At 35.2% G+C, this 14,068-nt stretch overlaps 1 pseudogene across 1 annotated transcript; it reads right to left on the bottom strand.

Annotated features, from left to right (window-relative positions):
- Positions 1-119: 119 nt before the first annotated feature.
- Positions 120-13,447, bottom strand: LOC144420855 (inter-alpha-trypsin inhibitor heavy chain H4-like; annotated as a pseudogene). Its single transcript, XR_013474757.1, has 18 exons — positions 13,308-13,447; positions 13,001-13,194; positions 12,834-12,915; positions 9,073-9,240; positions 8,267-8,448; positions 7,692-7,970; positions 7,181-7,308; positions 6,831-7,086; positions 6,575-6,762; positions 6,171-6,376; positions 5,959-6,082; positions 5,039-5,218; positions 4,550-4,585; positions 3,152-3,175; positions 2,953-2,976; positions 1,826-1,995; positions 1,090-1,246; positions 120-657 (listed from the first exon to the last, which is right to left on the bottom strand). The product of XR_013474757.1 is annotated as an inter-alpha-trypsin inhibitor heavy chain H4-like (transcript).
- Between the last annotated feature and the right edge of the window lie 621 nt (positions 13,448-14,068).

Here is a 14,068-nt window from a genome sequence, read left to right as displayed (position 1 = left end):
GACTTCTACTTTTTAATGTATTTCTACATGCGCTGTAAGTATTCCTCTCCCACTCAAATATTCTGGATGTAATATTACAAAAACATTGAATTGAATAAATTTAATGATTTATTACCAGGATCATTTGTGAAAACTTTAGAATCTAACTGATATCTGTTTAAAACATAAAACATAAACAATAACGTTACTGATTAGCTTGTGAAAACGACAAAATGATAAAGAGAAACTGTTACTTAGGAACAAATCGGTATCGCATTTTGAAACCACCAGCTCCCAAACTATCATCACTCAAAAATGCAATCGATATTTTCTTCTCCGATGTCGTTATTCTATCTTGCAGATTGTATCCACAGATTTGTTGCACATTCTTCCCATTTTTGATAACTAATTTATCGTGATTGCATTGATCTCCTGATCCCATTTCTATATCCATATCAATGATGGTTAAACGCAATTTGTGACTCGAATCTGTGTTGGCAAAATTCCATATGCAATATGCGTTGTCTGGATACATTTTTGGATACTTGGGAGATGTGATGATGCCTTCTTTGCTATTAGAAGATGAAATATCATCACCACAATTCTTCATAGATTGATTCAAAGCAAATTCAGAATCCTTCGGTGTAGCAATTGGTTGCAACGGACGATCTGGCTTGACTACAAAACAGTATTCAATTTATATAATATTGCAAATGGAGTGAGAAGGGAAAATATCCTAATTTAGTCTGACACAATATATATTTGTAAAATGTGTACAATCTTCAAATTGGCCGAAAAATGAGAGTGGTGCAATGGTCCGTTAACTACATTGACAAAATGCATATAATATAATAACTAAGAAACCATATCCATCATCCAAAGACAAATTCAAACACACAACACATTGTTTTCTTAATCAAATCGTGCTGAATAAATTATGGTTTGCGCACGTCATATATATTGACTGATTACTAGTTTCGACTTTTCCATAATTTATTAAGTGGCTTCGACGCGCATATGTCGTAGATTGAAATAGGCATGCAACTTAAATATACATGAACTAGTTTACATGAATCCAATAAAATAAATGGATGCTCATATCACACTTACATTGATTGTAAGAAATCACAATTCCTGGCCATCGATCATCTTTCGGATAAACTGTCAACAGAACAGTCGCTGTGTTATGCTGTATCGACACGGATTTCAACTGGGAGATTCCACCTTTATGTTTCAGAATAGTTTTGCCCTGGCTTGTGACGATTACCTGCACCAAATCATGTTGGAATCATTGATTTGGTATTGAATAGAAGCGGGGTGTGCTTGGGGGGAGTGGCGGGAACGTTCGTGATTCGAATTGAATCAAATTTAGTGTTATTGAAATAAGTTCCAATCGCATATTGTTTTTTTGTTTCAATTATGTTTGGTAAACTGTGGCTCATGAAACACCGCGGCGAAAAAGTATATAATATTCCGACTAATGACTGTACTGATCTAAGATTCGATTGCAAAGATTGCAGCTTTGTGTGAAGCGCTAGAAACCTCTCTGCGCGGGAGGATTATTGACATACGCCGCCGCATGATTGTTCGACGCTCCGTGGTTCGATTAAGGCATTCTCCGCCACCCAAGTTCATATTTTTTGAACCATAAGTTGGTTAAACATTTCTCTTCTCATACCCGACCAGGGCTATGGAGAAGATTGTGTTCTGAAATGTGATTAAATCGTCTTATCGGATTAGTTTTTCATTCGAACATCCGATTATGAGCAATTTCCGAGAAATAGCAATGGCTTATCTACAGACATACGCGAATGAGATAGTAAAAGTGTTCACATAATTTACTCACTTTATTTTGAGTAGTGTTAAGTGTCTTCGCTTTTATGTCTATCCAACTATTTTCTGTTAGTTCAATCTTCCATTCACATCGATATGGATTCTTTCTAATCTCATGCGGGAGTTGTATTGTGCCGCTTTCGTCGTCGAGTTTTCCACTACATTTATCCCAGATTTTTATGTCTGCAAACGATGATAAAATGTAACGTAGGGAGAAATAGGTTTAATAGGCAATCAAGAGATATCAGATATTAGCTTAAAAATTGGTTAAAAAAATTATAATCGAGACAGCACAAATTTTTAGCGCCTAAATTTTTAGAATGAATCTCACAACAATTGTTTGATTTACGCGCCTAATCACAAAAGTAATATTATTTGTGGTGGCTCAGGGATGAGTGCGTGCTTCGATCATTTTTACTAGAAAAAATGCCTGACCTTTTTTAATTAATGTCTTGGGTTGTTAAGTTTATTATAAGTTTTAAATCGATAATTACGCTCTTGTTCCACAGAACAATATGTGGACAGGTTGGTATAGGTACAAGTACATGTCATAAACAAATAAAGCAAGATAATCAATTTGAATCTATATATATACATTTAATGAAATCAATGCTCATCTGAGATACACTATAAATGTTTAATAAAAATTGTTACAAATTGTGAATATTAAAAAATCAAACAGCAACTTTTAGAAAGCGCACTTTTTATTACTCGACGCAGGAGAAGATATAGCATTTAACAATCTTTTTTGCGTACATGTCTAATATTTTATAATTTTCAAATTGGTTGTCTATTATCAAGAACTGATTATTGAAACGTTCTTGATTTCATTAAATGAATAAAAATGTACTAATATTAGAGACTAAACGCACGTGGGAGAATGGGAGCATTAAACTCTGAAATATATAGAATACATGATCTCAATATCAAACACATTATTCTAAAACTTCGTAAATTGAAAGGCACAAAGAGTAGTATAACAACGAGATCAAATCAAATATTGTGTATACCTACGATCGAAAAAAATCGTTCAAGCCGAATAGAAAAAAATTACTTTATTTATACATCCAACATTAGCTAACAAATGTATGTATTGTGTCAAATAGATAGGAAAGTATTGATATTAGATACTTAACTCACGTAGGGGAGGTGGAGGAGGATCACCTGAAATATATAGAATAGATCATTTCAATACCAGGCACATTATCTTTAAACATGAACTTTATGACGTAAACTATAGTCAAGTCGCGTTGCGAGATTTTACGACATCGACAATTACAATTTTGAGTCGCATACTACTTACAGATAAAAAAGTATTGATATTAGATTCTAAACTCACGTGGAGGAAGTGGAAGAGTAAACCCTGAAATATATAGAATACATTAATACCAATCATATTATATTCAATTATGAACATATAAGGTAAGGAACATATAATGAGTCTCATCACTGTTCACAACCCAACCGTTCACCATTAACAGGATGTTATTTAACAAACCTGGTAAAAGTCTTTTCCAACCGGAACCTCCTGAATATATATATATATATATATACATATATATCATTAATATACCTCATAATTGAAGACAAGTTATACAGTATAAAAGCGATGTAGATAAGTTAAAGTATTAGTGAATATGTCATTACTATTTTTTTATTTCATTCAGAGCGTTTTCAATACTTGTTTAAGCCGAATTGTTCTGTTCATAACGGTAGCGTTACTTGCGTACCGTATTTAATATACGGAGTTTGTAGTACACCACAGAAAGTCTACTCTGAGTAATAAATTCTCGGGTTTTGCCATAGTTAATATTTATTGACAATTTTATAGCAAAAATAAATTCGTATGTTTTTTAAATAAGAGCCTTAGAACTCTTTCACAAGTAACCTGAAAAACCGTCGAGAAGTGGGATTCTACCGGAAACTCCCGAAACACACATAATTAAATGGTGAAATGTCAAGAGTAATCGGAAATAAACAAAAGAGCAACAAAACGCAAAAATGTTGCTGAGCATAGCGTTCACAAAAAACAAATTGTCAGCCGTGACGTAGGCGGTCACGCCTGAGAAAGTTATAACTGTGTTCCCATCAATTAAAATAAAGCAGTGTACTTTTGGGTGTAATATTGGACCTCATTGATACTCACAAGGGAACTGGAAAATGAATTAAAGTACTAGTCTTCTGAATCATCTTACTTCTGAAGGTTTAAAATCGATTGTTCAACAAGTTACGAAGAGAATTCCATTTTCGCGGTGGTGTGCCAGAGTCAGTTTGCTCTTAGAAATTACCATCTACCCATTAGATTTTCTGCCAGCACTTATTTAAAATTGAACTGCTGCTGGCTGGCAATAGCTAATAAGTATATATTGGAGTTTGAACGGTAGAAATATTCTGTGCATTTATATCTAAGCGTTGTAGTACTTTTTTTGGTCATAAGTATTCTATCAACTTCTTGTTAGTGCCTCGGTATTTTGGTTTGACCAATCATACATAATAAATATTAAATTTTTTTCTATTGGGAAAGGCTTCATTAAAACAATTGGATATATTTTTGTACTTGTCTGAGCGTGGCATCGAACCAGGTCTACTCGATGACCCACCTGTGGATAGTTAAACTAAAATTGAATGTTATACAACGAAAAAATTAATAAGTCGCTAAAAATGATACTTTACTACATTTTTATTTCGTAAGAGATAAGGAGTTTTATTTTTGTCAACAATATATTTTTGTACTTACCTAAGCGCTGCACAAAAGATCCACCTGAAGAGCTTCCTGTGAAAACAGAAACGACAGCAGAAATAAATATTATGCGAAGGTAAAATGGGAACGTGGCTAAGGAATTGAACATCTCGCTACAATTTTGTCTTGTACTGTAAAACAGGGGACAGGTGACAGATTTAAGCCAATTGCATTCACTAAAAAGGTTCATAATAGTAGCGAAACTTTACTTCTGTCAACTCGTGAGTGAGGTGGTGTATATATATCGCATTGTCAAATTGTTGTAGTACAGCACCAGTGAATCACTTCACAAAAATAAGAATCAGTGATTTTGTAACGTTACCTTTGACCTTTTCAACTTTTTAACATCAAAAACAACATGAGGCAAAGGCAAATTATTAAAGTACTGTACAAACCTATGATTCTTCTGGAAACGGTTTTGGCCGAGGAAGAGGCACATCAAAAACAACATGAGGCAAAGGCAAATTATTAAAGTACTGTACAAACCTATGATTCTTCTGGAAACGGTTTTGGCCGAGGAAGAGGCCCTTCCACTATCTGGTGAGCTGCTATCTCTTGCTGCTGACAAGATATAGGGACACCATATAGGAGGTCGTTGAAGCAGGTGTCCTCGAGGAATGACGTCACTTCGATGATAACACGGAGGTATTGTTGGAAGTATTGTGGCTGAAACAAGTAATTAGCGGTTGATCTTAATCTAGAAAGTTGACACAACCTTTCATTAAACAAGTTTGTATGCCAAAATAAAATGAACTATTTACGTTATATATGTTTCCCCCCACTTTTGCCCCAGAAAAATTATCTCCATACCATTGCAAAGTGTTTGACGAATATTTTGAGGTTTTGCAAGGTGCCGCTTAAAAACTGTACATTTTTAAACACCATCATTTCTAATCAAACTAATAAACGAGAATATCGGTCAGAAACCGAAGACTTATCGATCGAAAGTTAGGGGACCCTCCAAAACAGCGCTCTTACTCCATAGTGACACCTTGTGTCCCATCACTAATTAATTAATAACTCGCTAATTATACGACATAAGACAAATACCTATCAACATACTTACCGATTAAAATCGATAAGTAACAACCTGTCATTTAAATATACTGATAGCTGATCAAAAATTTGGATTAACTACTTAACCACTTGGAGCAAACATCCATCTTATATAATCTTGGCTAGTTATCAGGGAGACCGTCGACATGATTGCTATAGCCATACTTTACCATATGATTGAATCATTTTTTGTTTACTTTTCTGGTATAAATATGGAACCTGTCTTTTGATTCGTTGAATCATTTAAAGATGTCAATTATTTGAATCTAGCACACATTAAACTGCTATTGTGCAATGGTGGAGCAAAATATTTCAGTCATTTAGGCAAGTGAATATATCCCAATACTCACGCCTAGCAGGGGTTGTTGTTATTTCATCTTCAGGTAATGTAACCACCATCGATGTGAGAGGAGTCACGAAACTGTATTTCAGAGCTAATCGTAATGCGTCACTTGTAATTTGATAAACTTCCCTCTGTGTAGGTAGGTGAAAATAATGAGAGCATGGAATTTTAAATAGCCAAAAAGAGTGAAGAACACGAGTTTGAACAAGAATAACTCACTCGACTTGAGGATAAAGTTCTTTTTTCCAAAAGATCGCGTATTGTGAAATACGCCCATAAACGTTCTATAAAATCTTCAAATGCGCCAGTTTCTTTGTGCCAGTGTTGAAATGTTTTATCTAATTCTTTGCTTTTTACATTATATTCTACTTCACCATCCTTAGATGTTCCTTTGATCGTTGATTTAACAACTTTCGTTTTGTCATCTGAACGATTTTTAACAAATGTTTATTATCAACTATATTTGCATTAATTATATATATATATATTGTGTCTAGACAAAAATGCCAAAATAATAATATTACCTGCAAATATCGCTAGATAATGCAAGAAATGAACGAGAAAAAGCAGATAACCTCTCAGAAAATTGCATCGTCGTACTGGACTCGGTTACTGCAACTCACCGTTATTGGCTATTGCTCCAACAACAACAGCTTCAGATCCTTTGAAGAATTCGCTAAAATCTGTTTGACTGATGGTTGCCAAGTTCACACCTAAATAAGTCATTTTGACATTGAGCAAAAGTGGTGTCGCAACTTCTTGAAAAAATCCTTCCAATTGTAAGTCGGCGTCGGAATCTTCATAAATTTTTCTGCAAAATAGGAATAAATAAGTAAAATCTATTTGTTAGGTTGAAAAGATTTGTTGTAGTTTTGATACCTGGCTATTCCGTCGTTTTCATTTGCCATTCGTTTTAAAAAGTCATGATCCAAATCATCGCCAAATCCAAGACAAAACAGAGAAAATCGTCCTGCAATTTTTTCTTTTATATTTTTTCGGATACTAGATGTTCTTGTAATTCCCGACGTCGGATTACCATCAGTTAAAAGAATTATCATTGCTGAAACTTCGTCATCGATCGTTACTCCAGAGAGTAATTCAGAAGCTGCTATTAAGGCACTGTTGATATCGGTCCCTGACAATAATAAAGGCGATTGAATACCATAGACTGTTCATGTAATACATAAGCAACAATATGTAAAGTCACGTGACTGAGAGCTCATACTCACCTCCTGCAGCACGAATACCGTTTACGTGTGCAATGGCGTTATTTAGATTCGCTTTAGTTACGTCAACTAAACCGGCCTTGGTGTCCGACCATATAGTTAGGCTGCTCGCGAATGACACAATGTTGAATCTGTGAAAATGTACCGCGCCAGTTAGGTGCTAGTAGCTAAGATGATGTCATTGCCATTTAGAATTGACGATAACATGATACAGCAGTATTAATGTAAAAACATTCCCGTTCAAAACGTTGATACCTGCTAAACAGTTATGATTGGTAGAAATTTTACTTGAAAATACTCATCACTCCCATAACATATAGTGTCAATCAGTCTACACATCTTCACCTGCGCAGTTTGGTGTGATCAATACCAACCTGCCCCATGGAAATTCCTGAATATTATCATTAAACGCATGTTTGACATTCTAGATAAGGTAATATATTATGTCTGATTAAAATTACGCGATTTTAGGTCATCTTGAAATCCACAAACATAGTTGAATTTTTGTTCTTACTGGTCGGAGTCTCTGAGTTATTTTATGACCGATACAAATGCATCTTTGGTTTGCGAGATTTTTTTCCAGGACATCGATCCACTTCTATCAATCACAAAAACAACTTTCTTGGGTAAAACTGGAAGATCTTCTGGCGCAAAAAAATGAACAAAGTATCCGTTTCTTGTTTGAATTTCTCCACCTAAATCTTCCCGAGTAACGTCATAATTTACAGTAAATTTTTGTTCATCTTCAGGTAAAGTTATAAGACGACGCATTTCGGTCGGTGTTGGCTTGAATCTAGATTGAAAAAAATAATAATAAGAACTTGTGTACAAACAGTTTTAAATCGTTGTACTCGACTGTTTTTCAAATCAATGTGTATTTTTAGACGTTTGTGAACATGTCCGTTTCATACGTTTGGTGATCTAAAATAGTTACAATGACTGCTTAGACAGGAAAATCTGACGATGTATGTATGACATATGAAAACTCTTTATAGACTTATGTTCCCACTTATTTCTCATTGAACTAACATTAGGTATTATTTGTCGTATTTCTCATTCTAAGTATGATTATTTGACAAAAATACTAACGTGACTTTAGCCTGGTATTTGCTTCTTCTGACATCAGTTTTGACTTGTAGTATACCGTCTGAATCTCGTCCTCTCAGACCCTTGTCTCTGGCTCCACTACCCTCACCAGCATATGTAGTAGATATCGATGTAATTCCGGATCTTTCCGTTATGAATATATCAATCACAAAATGATCAATGATCTAAAATGGGAGAGTATTTAAAACTTACTCCATGTTCAACATCTTCCTCACATAAACCCCCATCTTTATATATACAAATAATTTCCACCCTAGTCTTAGTGAAAGGAACTTCTCTTAAATCAGGTCGGTTGTATAATGACGTATTTGAAATGTAGTAAATAGATTGGTGAGCAATAATTCAATGTATAAAAATAGACCTATGGATCGTTTATATAAATTGTTGTTCATTATGTTGATGTTGTGACATTTGTCTTTCACTTTTTTCTACTGAACTATTTGCTTTCCATATTTTCGGTGGTTAAAGTTGAAAGTGTCTCCCAGAACGCTTTTACTTATATATCTTGTTTGTTTTCGTTTTTTTGTAAGAAAATTTGCGCAAACAAGTTCACGCGAACTCACAAAACATAAGCAAATGAGGGTATTTTCACAGCATTTCCACTCCACCCTCCACGTTTACCAGTAACTGGTGAGTGACTGCTTTGAAAATCAAAAGACACCGGCAATTTTTTCATCTATGTGTTGCACAATACTGCCTTGCTCTTCATTGCCGTGGCCTTTGCCATTGATGTGATATAGCTAACTTTCAACTTTGAGTTTTTTCTTAATTTCAACGTTAGAAATTACCTCTCTCAGGTTCACCATAATTGTATGATCATATTTCCCTAGCCTCCGCTTCAATAGTTGCTGATAAACAAGATGAAATTCCACACTTGATTGAGCAGGCACATTGGCAGTAACATCAAAGGTCTGAGTCTCCCGAACATCCGCAACAACCAGACCCGCAGTGTTACCCTAAAAATAGACACTTGATAATTAAATATACAAAGCAGACAATTTTTCTATTTTTCATCCAGTCTTGTCCTAAGAACATAAAGATTTAGATCTCAAAATAATTTTAAAAAGATGGTTTCAAACGAAATAATAGTCTGCTTATGTAGGCCGCGAGCCGAGGCCATTTATCTTTCAGTTTCGTAGCGCACATGAGGTAACTACCTGAAAATGATTTTAAAATGTTCCTTAGAAATTTAGTAACACATATTGCCTTGTTCCCACTTCCAAAAGTTGCACGTTTTACGGAAAAGACGTTTTACTACAATAAATATGTGTTACCGCCTGTCCTATATTCTCTGTTTTCGGTATCATGGGCCAATGAACGCAGATATTCTGCATGACGTAACAATCAAATTGGTCAGCTGTAGGTGGATCCCCCGTGGTCGGATGGATATCAGATGTACTACTGCTCGCTTTTGCGTTGAGTAGCCTTTCCACAGTCTTTTTCAGTTATTGGACACGTTTATTGGACACGTTTAGTGGCCATAACGATCGTTTCAAAATTTTGTTGTTTTTGTTATTTGACTCCGTCTCCATTTTTAAAAAATCGCTTTTCTCTTCGAATACTGGACCAATTGCTTTGATATTTTCAGTGGTTGAAGATAAGGCCATTATTTTTTTTTTCGCTATGACGTCATCAAAATTATTGCCACTGGGTGGCGCTACGTGTCCATATATTCGAGCATAGCTCTCTTGTTATTAATTGAGTTATTCTAAGAAGGTGGTAGAAAAGTATGAGTAGGATATTAAACACTTGTATATCCTTACCTTAAATAGCAGTTTTAGGTGAGCACTGGCTCATAAGACGTTGTTAAATAGGTACGATAACTCCAAGGAAGGCTAGACCTAGAATAATATGCCACAAACAACGATATTTCCTGACTTGCATGAAAGGTTTATGAATAATTTAATGACAATTCTTGACTATTCAGCAGACTTATACTACTATATAGGCCATGGCATATTTGGAAATATAAATTAATGGCTGTTTCTGTAATGCATGGTTGTGTGAAAGAGAGGAAAACAATCAATTTTACTGATGTCGGTTGGTCTAAATCTAAATTCATAGAGTCGACAAGAACCTGGGAAGCAATGATGAGTTATGCCGCAGTGGAAAGAAAAGTAGCACTGGAAGCGATTGAGAGGTGAGAAATCAAGTTGTAGACAGACAGTTGATGTTTTAAAATATAGTCCATAGGGCATTTCAGATTGTGATATATCGAAATTCAGTGTAGATATAGTCTAGTACCGGTATGCAAACACTGCATGACTCTAGTAATGCAATGAGCATGTATACGCTCATTGAGTACATCAGATAAAATGCATTATGTATTAGTCAGTATTTAGTGGTATTTTTACACTCTTGCTATTCCAAATATGATTTTCTTCCTCATATTAATTACTGCACTACAAAAGAAAACGGCAATGTTCCACCAATTCAACCTAACGCAGGCTCTAATCCCTGCTGCTATCAGTGCTACAAAATGGATCGAACAAGAAGTCTTGAAGCGTAAAGGTATATGAAAATCATAACAGTTGCAAACAGCTTAGATGGGCTATTCATAATGAAATACTTTCTCGCTTTTCTGCAATTGGAACTGCCCAACAAACCGATGTTGGAGACTTCATTGAGTTTTTCAATTCATTTTTTTTTTTCAAATATGAAGATCTTTTGAGGTTAACGAGGCATTAATAAATAAAGCTGGGGAATTTGTTTGTTCACTGTATGGAGAGGATATGAAGAATGTAAATGATACCAGGCACGTCTTTTTATCACTGGCATATGGATTATACTCATCCACCCAACAATGATTCACTGAAGAAGCATGTGGGGCAAGAAGCAAGCAAGCTGATGGAAAATTACCTGGCAGGACTTCATCATTGTTGCCTAGAACCAAGGCCAATTATTCTCCCACCTATCGGCCATAAATGTGTTCTTGATAAGGGTGTTTTGCGGGTTAAATTGATGGATCTACTTCAAGCCCCCAAATCAGTTCTTGAGTTGGCAAACTGCAAGTGTTGGCAATAGTCAAAATAATATAAGCCGTGTAATATAAGTCGTGTGTGCCGAAAGCAACCTAAATTGCACAGATTTTTGTTTTTGTATTGACTCCAAAAACCCCAGTACACTTATAGAGGAAAAGTCGATTTTCGAGATAGTGGATTTCGGAAACAATTCAGAAGAAAGTGGATTAGATATTGAAGTTGATTTAATAAATACTATTTATTTTTTTTTCGGACATCCGTTAGTGTCGTAGTCCTGTTTCTAGAAATAATATTCCCTTTGTTCAAATACATAACCACATAAACTAAAAAAAGACTAATTGTAATACTTTTGTTCACTATGTTATGTACATATTGAACATTCATTTAATTTTCTTGACTTTTCCTGTAAATTTCTAAGTGAAAAATAACTGATTTATTTGTGTTTTTTGTGCTCACGATTTTAATTTGTGACTTCATTGCTTAAAAATAAATACGTTTGATAGCTTCTATAAAATGAATGCAACTTCTTATGCTGTTCTTGTTGTAAACTGCTTGTGGTTATTACATAAAATTCATTCGCTAATCTGAATCAGCGTTGTTGGTGCCCCTGCTTGAAGACCTTTCGAGGTCCTTCGCAAATCCTGTCACACAATTAAAATATTTTTTGTTGTTGGTTACATGTATGCCATATTTTTCGTAATCTACCTAATAAATTATGATTGACTGAGGAAGTCTGATTTTAGTCAGGCAAGACGTTACAGAAATACATTGTGTTAGTGTGCTGTAGGGCTCTTTAATTGCATAGTTCTTATGCTGCGTTGTTGTAAACCTATGGTTATTGAATTCCCGTGAACCTTATATCCAATTTCGCATCAGGATTGTGGAAAAGCTGTAATGCGTTCAGTATGTTCATTCTCATACAAAACTAAAGAATTGATTTAGTTACCAGATGTGCGCTACGAAACTCATTTTCTAGGAGTTTTTCAAGGCCTCGTCTCATGCCCATATCCGTGGTAAGGATGTACAAGGGTTTAGTAACTTACTTGTACTTTTTAACAACGTCTAAACATAACTTAACTAATAATAACTAAACAGGGCTATGGAAAGGCTGCCCCACTCAACGCAAGATCGAGCAGTAATAACTAAGATTCATCCGCTCGCTAACAGCTGATTCGATGCAATTGTTACGTCATGCAGAAGTCACTGTTCATTGCCGGAAATGTAGAGAATATAGGACAGATCGTATTCGTAGCACATATTTCTAGTAGTAAAAGCGTCTTTTCCGTAAAACGTGCAACTTTTGGAAGTGGGAACAAGGCAATATTTGTTACTAAATTTTTAGGGAACATTTTAAAATCATTTTTAGTTAGTTACCTGATGTGCGCTACGAAACTCACTTTCTAGGCGTTTTTCAGGGCGTCGGCTCGCGGCCTACGTTCGTGTGAGTCTTTGGAAAGAGGCGCAGGTATTAAAAGAGTTCTAACTAATAGAGTAGACGATGTTCAATAATAAAACACGAGAGTGATTCAGGTTTCCCATCCCCAAATAGAGTATAGGAAACATCTCACCTTTTCGACGGCGCGATCATACTGCCCTTTTGCCTCTTTCTTCTCTCGTATTTTCCCGACAAATTTCACACCGCCAACAATCCTGTGTGAGGTTAACAAAGAAGAAAAAAGTGTGAAAACATTAAGTAACACTAAGTTATAAAACTCCGTGATATTGTAAAAATTACATGTCGAATTCTGTGATAAAGGCTGCTTCTGGAAGCCTTACTGAAAAAACAACTGCTTTCGCTGAGCGTTCAGTGTTCGCTATTTTATTCACAAACGTTACTCTCGCAAATCTTGACTGGACGACACTCGTGACGTGCAAACTGTGATGGGGCTCATCTGGTCCATGATAAGACGATGCATGTCTTTTCTCTCTCTGGAATCAGGAATAAAAATAAATATATATAATTTTTGATGACAACATATAGCGTTGCTGGTATAATAAAAAAAATTTCAAAATGCCATTGAATAGTAAAAGAAAAACCTTACCGCTAATTCATCACTTTCTGCAATGACGAGAGACTGTCCCCGTGACAGAGAATTTGCAAAACATACAGAATATAGAGATAGCAGCACAACAGCCTTTGCTTGGACTTCAGTCCAAGTCATAACGTTTATATAAATACAACTCACCTATTACAATAACGGTTCAAAAATACATAAACAGAAATTATTTTACGTCGAGTCACAAAATATAATAAAAAGCGCGGTTCTGACAAAATTCACTTATAAATATGTTCCGAAAATATCGGAAGATATACAACAGTATTCGTCCAATATTGAAGTTTCTTAGGACCAATAACGTTCCAGATTACTCAAAGTACTCACTCAAAGAGTTACTCACTCAACACCACTTTCCACTAATCAAGAGCAATCATCAAATTTAAATGGAACTATAGGGTAAATTAGCAAAAAACATTGATCGATGTCTGTCCCGAAAAAAAAAACCTTTTTTGCTGCTCAACATGATTACGAACGCCGTTCGTGGATATGTTTTACCCTTTTTATACCTGAGCGTTGCTATCAAGCCAGTTTAGGTCTCATAGTCCAGTGCTATAGATCTAGCTAATATATACTCGCATGTCAAAGGCTTCAACTTAAAAACAGAACTCGCCCGAGGCGCACCAGATCATCTAAAGAAGTTTATATCGAAATCGTAACGTTTTTAAAATATTGAAATTTTAAGATAAAATTAGGTAACTTTTAAAGATTCTCATTTAACTGATATGCAATATCAATATAAATATATG

The sequence above is a fragment of the Styela clava genome, chromosome 3, assembly GCF_964204865.1.
Source record: "Styela clava chromosome 3, kaStyClav1.hap1.2, whole genome shotgun sequence".
Lineage (NCBI taxonomy): Eukaryota > Metazoa > Chordata > Ascidiacea > Stolidobranchia > Styelidae > Styela > Styela clava.
Note: the sequence above shows the minus strand (reverse complement) of the source record. Positions and strands in the feature narration are given on the sequence as shown.